This window comes from Ovis aries, chromosome 11 (assembly GCF_016772045.2).
Source record: "Ovis aries strain OAR_USU_Benz2616 breed Rambouillet chromosome 11, ARS-UI_Ramb_v3.0, whole genome shotgun sequence".
In the NCBI taxonomy this organism is placed as follows: domain Eukaryota; kingdom Metazoa; phylum Chordata; class Mammalia; order Artiodactyla; family Bovidae; genus Ovis; species Ovis aries.
The window spans coordinates 28,989,344-28,997,413 of record NC_056064.1 but is presented as its reverse complement, the minus strand read 5'-3'; the positions used below and the strand labels follow the sequence as shown (position 1 = coordinate 28,997,413).

Sequence of the window (8,070 nt, the reverse complement as noted above, 5' to 3'; positions counted from 1 at the left end):
GTTGGTGTGGCTGGAGGGGATGTGTGTGGTATAAAATGATGAGGGATCGGGTAGGTAGAAGGGCAGATTTTATTGCTTTGTGAATTAGGTGAAGTAGTTTGGATTCTTTTTTTCAAAGAGCAGTGCAAAGTCTTTGGATGACTTTGGTTGAGGGGGTTGATGTGATCTGAGGACTGTTTGCTCTGGTTGCCGTGTAGAGAATAGGTTGGAGGGGATGGAGAGCCAATTTGAAGATCATTGTGATGATACAGGGAGTGGTGATGGTGCCCTGGGAACAGGGTGGCAGCACTGGGTGGATTCTGGATGAACTTTGGAGGTGGATTGACCGGAGTTGAGAGGGATTAGATTGGGAAGGTGGAGAACTTGACCCTGGGTAGCAGCATTGTGAGAAGTCTGCTCAGAAGTCTGGCTGAGTCTCAAGGTCTGGGTAGACTGTACCCAGATCCCTGACCTGCAGAAACAGACCGCACGTCTATTGTTTGAAAGCACTGAGTTTTGCTCTGATTTGGTACACAGTGGGCTTCCCTGGTGGCTCATTGGTAAAGAATCTGCCTGCCTGTGCAGGAGACATGGGTTCAATCCTTGAGTTGAGACGATCCCTGGAGAAGGGAATGGCAACCTACCCGAGTCTTCCTGCCAAGATAATCCCACGGACAGGGGTGCCTGGTGGGCTACAGTCCGTGGAATTGCAGAGAGTCGGACATGACTAAGCACACAGTACTCTGATACACAGTAATATTATTTGTTACTAATTATTATTATTTGCTTATTTGCTAGTAATTCCATTAGTAAAATAGCTAGTAGAAGAGGCAAAGGCAGTGTCCTCAAAACCCTTCATCTCCTGGCTTTACTTTCCTCTATGTTGGCGGCATTTTCTAGCTTAGTCACCTCTTCAGAAAGATGCTAAAAACTCTTAGGAATTCCAAGGAAAGAGGAAAATCACTGGGCAGCTTTCCAGTGGAGCCTAGGAAGGCATAGTTGAGAGGTGGGGTCATCCTAACCCCACGGACTGTGGAAGGAATAAGAGTGGTACCCAGAGGAAAATTAAGGTCAGCTGGTTCCGGTGGGGGAAGAATGGAAACCTACCCGACATGGTAACCAATGAGACGTGGCAGTGATGGAATCCTTGATGTGAGCCTGGAAGGCATTTGAGGGGACAGGTCCAGCTCTCAGGCAGAGAGGGAACTGAATGGCTCGTGCCATCAGCATCGTGGTGTAAAGGCAGCAGCTGCAAGGAGCTGGGGGGAATGAGGTCGTGGGAAGTGGTGATCCCCACATTAACTGTGTGTGAGATTTTGTGTGCCCGTGTCCATGCAAGGACATTAAGAAGAGAAAATGGCAGTGAGGGGCCAGGCAGGCAGATAGATTTTGTTCCTCTGTGCTAATAGGCGAGGTTGCCAGTTGCAGGCCTAGAAATATAATGAAATTAATCACAAAAAGGCAAGGCTGCCAGGAACCATATACATCACTTGTTTCATCATCTGTTAAACCTGAATTATTCCCCCAAGACTTCTTTTAACCTAAAGTTTCCGTTTCCTCCTCCTGAGCCTTCAGAACGCCTAACAAGGAGGGGAATAGCTGCCTCTTTTCCTTCCTCTTTCCTGGTCGCCTGTGAAGGTGCTAAGGAGCTGGGCTAATAATAAGCTGAGAATATTCCTCCAGCCCAGCAGGAGCGAAGAGAGAAATCCTGGCCCTGTCCTGTCCCCATCATGTGCCTTTTGGTATGAAGTGGAGCCTGATTGTGAGTTCGGGAGGAAGTTAGCTGTCAGGTTTGAGCAATGCTTGGTTTGTAAGAGAACAAAGATTTCTCAGGAAATAAGATTGGGCAGAGGCCATCACATGGACTGGCCACAGGGCAGCTGATCTTGTAAAAGTCATGAAGATACAGCTTTGGTTTTTTTTTAACATTTTATTTTGTGTTGGGGTGTAAGTAATTAACACTGTTGTGGTGGCTTTAGGTGTACAGCAGAGAGTCATACATAGACGTGTATCCATTGTTCCCCAAACTCCCCTCCCATCCAGGCTGCCACATAGCACTGAGCAGAGTTCCCTGTGTTATACAGTAGGTCCTTGTTGGTTATCCATTTTAAATATAGCTGTGTGTAGATGTCCATCCCAAACTCCCTAACTATCCCATTCCCCCCATTCTCCCCCTCCCCACAACCGAAAGTTCTTTCTCTTAAGTCTGCAAGTCTGTTTTGTAAGGAAGTTCATCTTTGCATCATTTCTTTTTAGATTCCACATATAAGGGATGTCATATATTCCTTCTCCTCCTCTGACTTACTTCACTCAATATGACAATCTCTAGGTCCATCCACATAGATGAAGCTTTCTTTTCAAGACCAAATGTTAGATGCAGACACGACGGCACTGTTATAACCGCCTGGGATGGCGCGCTTCCCTGTGGTATCAGGTGTATTCCATAGAGCAAGCGTGCGGAGTGTTAGAGGATTCACTTCATGCCTGACCATCCAACTTGGCCACCTGAGCAAGAATACTGGGGGAGAAATAAATTGGAAGAGGAATTAAGAATTCCAGTTCGTCCCTCACTGCCAGCCTCCACACGGAGAGAGGCTGACTGCCTCTGCCAAATCCACTCCAGGCCAGTGGAAAGATGCCCCTCGCAGGTCACTTGACACTGTGACCCAGTTTAAGCTTCGCACCAGCCAGAGACGCAAAGTCCCCGCCAGCTCCTGCTGCCCCCTTCAGCCTGTGTAGTGGTTGGAAACCTAGCAGGGCTTTCTGCATAACCTTTCCTGGAGCTCCTTGGGAATGCTTCCTGGCTTTGCAGGGGCTGGTGGGGCAGGCACTGTTTGGTAAACAGGGGCGGGACTGGGGGAGAGGGGGAACTGGACGGGCGGGTCCCCGACTCCCTGTGTTTTTTTCCAGTGACTCACAGGCTGTGATGCTGAAAGGGGCCTCTGGGATAGATCATCTGCTCCAGCAGGCTTATTTCACAAGCACGATTTCAGAAACAGGGCTCAGGGACAGTCCCAGAGCAGTGAGTGTGTGGGGAGGGGGACGTGGGACCCATCGCTCGTGTCAACTCATGTCCACCCCCAGGGCCACGTGTGCCCTTATTTATTAAGACCCTGATGCTGGGAAAGATTGAAGGCAAGGGGAGAAGGGAGTGGCAGAGGATGAGATGGTTAGGTGGCATCACCTACTCAATGGACATGAATTTGGGCAAACTCCAGGAGATAGTGGGGGACAGAGGAGTCTGGCATGCTGTAGTTCACGGGGTCGCAGAGTTGGACACAACTTAGCAACTGGACAACATCAGCATACATATATATGGCAGGGATGGGGTGGCAATGGAGTTTGGTTTTGGACATGTTGAATTTGAGGTGTCAGTGGCCTTTGTTTCTGAAGCAAAATGTGGTTTATCAGACTTCCCTGGTAGTCCAGTGGTTGAGAATCTGTCTGCCAATGCAGGAGACTTGGGTTCAATCCCTGGGTCAAGAAGATCCCCTGGAGGAGAAAATGGCAACCCACTCCAGTGTTTTTGCCTGGAAAAGCCCATGGACCGAGGAGCCTGGCAGGTCTACAGTCCATGGGGTCACAGAGAGTCAGACACGACTTAGCGACTAAACAACAACAAGGTTCTGTATTCTCAGAATAGAGGGTAATAGGAGTTACTGTTTTCAGTGAGGTCGACAGGAAGGGTCTCTGGTTGCGAACGTTTGAATAGAGGCCCTAATAAAATCAGGGAACAAACCTGTGGGGTCTGAGAAGTGTGTGTCTGTGGGATGGGGAGGAGAACGCATGGGCCAAGAGTAGACAGGCCCTCCACTGGGTCTGGAATAGAGGGAGATACGAAGGTGGGAAAGATTTGACTGGAGGCATGACATGATTTCTTTTTAAGACTGAGATGAAATTCACCAAACCTAAAATTGACCTTTTAAACTGTAAAATTCACTGATGCTTAAGTGTATTTGCAATATTGTGTGACCATCTCCTCAGTCTAGTCCCAAAACATCTTCAGCAACCCCAAAGGAGACCTTGTACCCTTAAACACTCATTGCCCATTTCCCCCATCCCTCCCTCCCCGCTGCTTGAAGCTCATGGTCTTTAAAGATTTTTTTTTTTTTTTAACTATCTTCTTTTTCTAACTGGTGGGAGGAATTTCTTTTGGCTTTAGGGTATGAATGGTGCTTGCCTTGAGCAGGTGGCTTGTTTTATCCTAAGGACACGGAGAACCCTTTAGCCAAACACATTTCCCTCTTTGCTCTGGCTTCAAAGCTCCATGCCAGATTTGGGGGGCCACCCCTTCTAGTGCAGAGAGATTGGACTGGAGAGGTCCCTGACCACAGCCAGACCGCATCTCATTTTTCCTGCTCCAATTTTCTCTACCCACTATGGCGCTCCCAGGGTCTGGACCAGGGAAACGGATCAGGGGCGCTTTCACTAATTCTCTCCCCTCCACTCCGTCCTCCCAGCTTCTCCCCGCTCTGAAATCAGACGTGCTGCACTTGACCTCCCTGCTCTGGGGGTTTGTGCTCACACCACGTGTCCCCCCACTGCCAGCTTGGAAATCAACAGCTCCAGAAATAGCATGCGTGGCAGCCCGCCCTGGGTCATTAAGGGTGATTTATTTCTCTGTTAGAGACGCTGGACTGGGTGAGGATTTACCTCGAGTCCCTTCATTGCGCTGAGCTGAGCCTTGTGAAAAGAGGCTCGGTAATTAGGGCCGCGTGGAGCCTCCCTCAGCCCAGCCTGTGCGGGTTTAATGAGAGTCGGCCAGAGGCCAGGGAGCTTCATATTGGCATGCATGGTCCCCTTCTCCTGAACCCTCATTGACTCAACTTAGGGGCCCAGAGTACTGGACTGTTCAGAGGTGAGGAGGTTGCCAGCAGCTGGGTTCCCTGGGACATTGAACCCCTGCTCCATCCTTCTGACCCCAGCCCATCTTTTTGGTGCCCCTAACAGAACCTCAGTTTTGCTGGCTCAGTGATGTATTCTCCCCCCCCCCCCCCCCCCCCCGCTTTTTTTTAAAGCAGCACAAGCCTCTCCTTCACCCTCTTTAATGTTACTGATATTATACCTAGTGCAATTGTGCCTTGACAGCGAGGTGGGGGATGTCTGCTCTGGGTGAAGCCCCAGCCTCCCTTTTGACCCAGCCCATCAGGATTTTAATCTCTCCTCTCCTTCTGGATATACTCCCTAACAGGTGGATGCATTTTTTATTTTCAATTATTTTTTTATTAGAGGATGCTTGGGGCCCTAGGGGGGCAGGCTTCCCTGGTGCCTCAGGAGTAAAGAATCCGCCTGTCAATGCAGGAGACACGGGTTCAGTCCCTGGGTCGGGAAGTCCCCTGGAGGAGAAAATGGCAACCCACTCCAGTATTCTTGCCTGGGAAACCCCATGGATAGAGGAGCCTGGTGGGCTACAACCCATGGGGTCGCAAAGAGTCAGACACATCTGAGTGACTGAACACCATCACATCATCAGGGGCCTGTGGATTTCAGAACTTAAGGGACCTCAGACTTCAGCCCTTCTTCCCTTTCTGAGCTGTAAAGGGGTCATCGTTTCTGAGCTCAGCAGTGGTGGGCTGACTGCCTTCTGAGATCTTAGACTTGCTGAGTCCATCCTCTTCACAATGATGAAGGCTTCGGAACTGTTTGACGGAGCTGTTCAGAAAGGCCTCTTCATTGTTTCATTCATTCATCATCCATCATGATTCAGTGAATCTTTATTGAGTGTCTTCAGTGTGCAAGGCATATCTCCTGGGTGCAGTGTAGACACCCAGCATGGGCACCTGGCCCCCTGCATCCCAGGGACCAATAAGCTCATTGCCAAGCAGGGACAAGTCCATGCCACGCTCCAGCATCAGCCTTTTCTGGCCAAGTGTTGTTGACATAGTGATGATGCTTAGTGCCTCTCAAAAAGCATCCTGGCCCACTTCTTCCCTGGTGATCCCATCTTCTGGGAGGCATGTGCCTGCTCAGCAGAAATCAGGGCAGTCTGTGTATACAACACGCACCCCCCCCCCCCCCCCCGCCAACACACACACAAACACAAGCCACCCAGGGAGGCCAGGCCCTGCTCCCTCTGCAATCTGGGCGGGTGGGATGTTTCCTTCACGGATAGTTTCTTTTGTGAGTTTTCCCATGCACACCTGAACCTCTTAATGGACTCTCCTAAAACTAAGTGGGAATCACAGTTGTTTCCTTTGTTTAGAGGGCAGGGGAAAACCTTTCGTGTAACTTCCCTGTATCTGCTGGTGCCTTGGGGAGGTCCTTTGTTGAGTTGACAGAACCATTTTTGGTTATTTGGGACCCGCTGAAGGATTTCCAGGTTGGTCTGAGAGGATCCTTGTAGCTTCTAGGCCTCCTCTGCCTGCAAAGGCCTCTGGAACTGGGATCTCTCAGGAATATATGCTACAGCTCTTAACCTCTCACTCCATGCCCGCATCTGTTCTATAGTTCAGGTAGCTTTGATTCATGCTGAGATCATGCCTGACCCCCCAGCAGGATCCAGTGAAGAAGCTTTGGTCTGAAACTGGATTTCTGCACCGACTACAGTTCTTACTGATTTCATCAGCTTGTGCAACCTAAGTTGATTCACTTTTCCCATCAAGTTTAATGGGCTTCCTGGTGACTCAGATGATAAAGAATCTGCCTGCAATGTGGGAGACCCAGGTTCTATCGCTGGGTTGGGAAGATCCCCTACAGAAGGTTATGGCAACCCACCCCAGTGTTCTTGCCTGGAGAATTCCATGGACAGAGGAGCCTGGCAGGCTACAGGCCATGGGGTCACAAAGAGTCAGACACGACTGAGTGTCTAACACTTGGTTTTAACTGAAACTCTGCTCCTATCACCTCTGTTTAGAGAGCCCAGAATAAATTCAGGTTCCTTATGATGGTTTGAGAGCAGGGATGGTGCCAGGTATCGCAAATCCTGTGCCAAAGCCAAGGAAACATGATCCCTGCTCTCAGAGCCTCAGGACACGCTGAGACCCTGTTTACCCATCCTCCCTGCTGCAGAGTGTAAGCATTCTCAGCTGATTAGCTAATGACTTAGGATTGGGCTAGTGCGATGCCAAAAACGTGAGTCACTCACTTACAGGTATGGGCAGCAGTGCGCATGCTCCGTTGCCATGGGAACGTGAACATGTATTCATCTCCGAGCAGAAAGAATTTACTTCCACTCATCAGGGATGTGGATGGTTCCCACATTGTTCCCCGGGCACGTCTGTTCTCCTGAAGGCTGCAGCGTCTTCACCCCATCACCCCATCCACTGTGACACTTTTCCGGGTGAGTGTCCTGACTCAGTGTATGCATTGCTCCACCCCCAGCCCTTCTACTTTGTGGGTGCAGCCAATATCCCACTGTGCCTCTGATACCCAAGTTGAAGTCCCAGTGACCTAATTGTAAAGCAGGAGAAGCAGGAATGTTTTCTTGAGGCCAAGCAGCCTGATGAGGTGACAGGAGCCAGACTTTAAAGTTTGAACAGATTTGGCTCAGGTTCTGGCGCTGTCACTTATGAGCTGTGTAACCTTGAAAAAATATTTTTCTTCCTCTTTAGTGTCCTCTTAGATAAAGAGGGATTAATCCCTATGTTGGACTTCTTGGGTAGCTCAGTGGTAAAGAATCTGCCTGCAGTTCAGGAGGCATGGGGTTCGATCCCTGGGTCAGGAACATCCCCTGGAGAAGGGAATGGCTACCCTCTCCAGTATTCTTGCCTAGAGAATTCCATGGACAGAGGAGCCTGGCAGGCTGCAGTCCATGGGATCACTAAGGGTCGAACACAACTTGGCAACTAACCACCACCGCCGCCATCAACAAATCCCTGTATTACCAAGTTGTGGGAAGGATGAAGTTAAAGCATGTCAGTGTACTCGTTCATCACTGAGTACGTTTTCTTACTCTGTGCGCCAGCACCCTGGGGTGAAGCAGTGACGCTGAGCACCCTGAGGCATTACCTCTGGCTTCCCAGGTGGCGTCTGTCAGTGTAGGAGACTTAAGACATGCAGGTTCGATCCCAGGTCAGGAAGATCCCCTGGAGAAGGAAATGGCAACCCACTCCAGTATTCTTGCCTGGAGAATCCAGTGGACAGTGGAGCCTG

At 49.9% G+C, this 8,070-nt stretch overlaps 1 protein-coding gene across 5 annotated transcripts in view; it reads left to right on the top strand.

Annotated features, from left to right (window-relative positions):
• The window catches only part of GAS7 (growth arrest specific 7), a 204,568-nt gene that overhangs the window by 59,041 nt on the left and 137,457 nt on the right, over window positions 1-8,070 (top strand). The gene's annotated exons all lie outside the window — the stretch shown is intronic.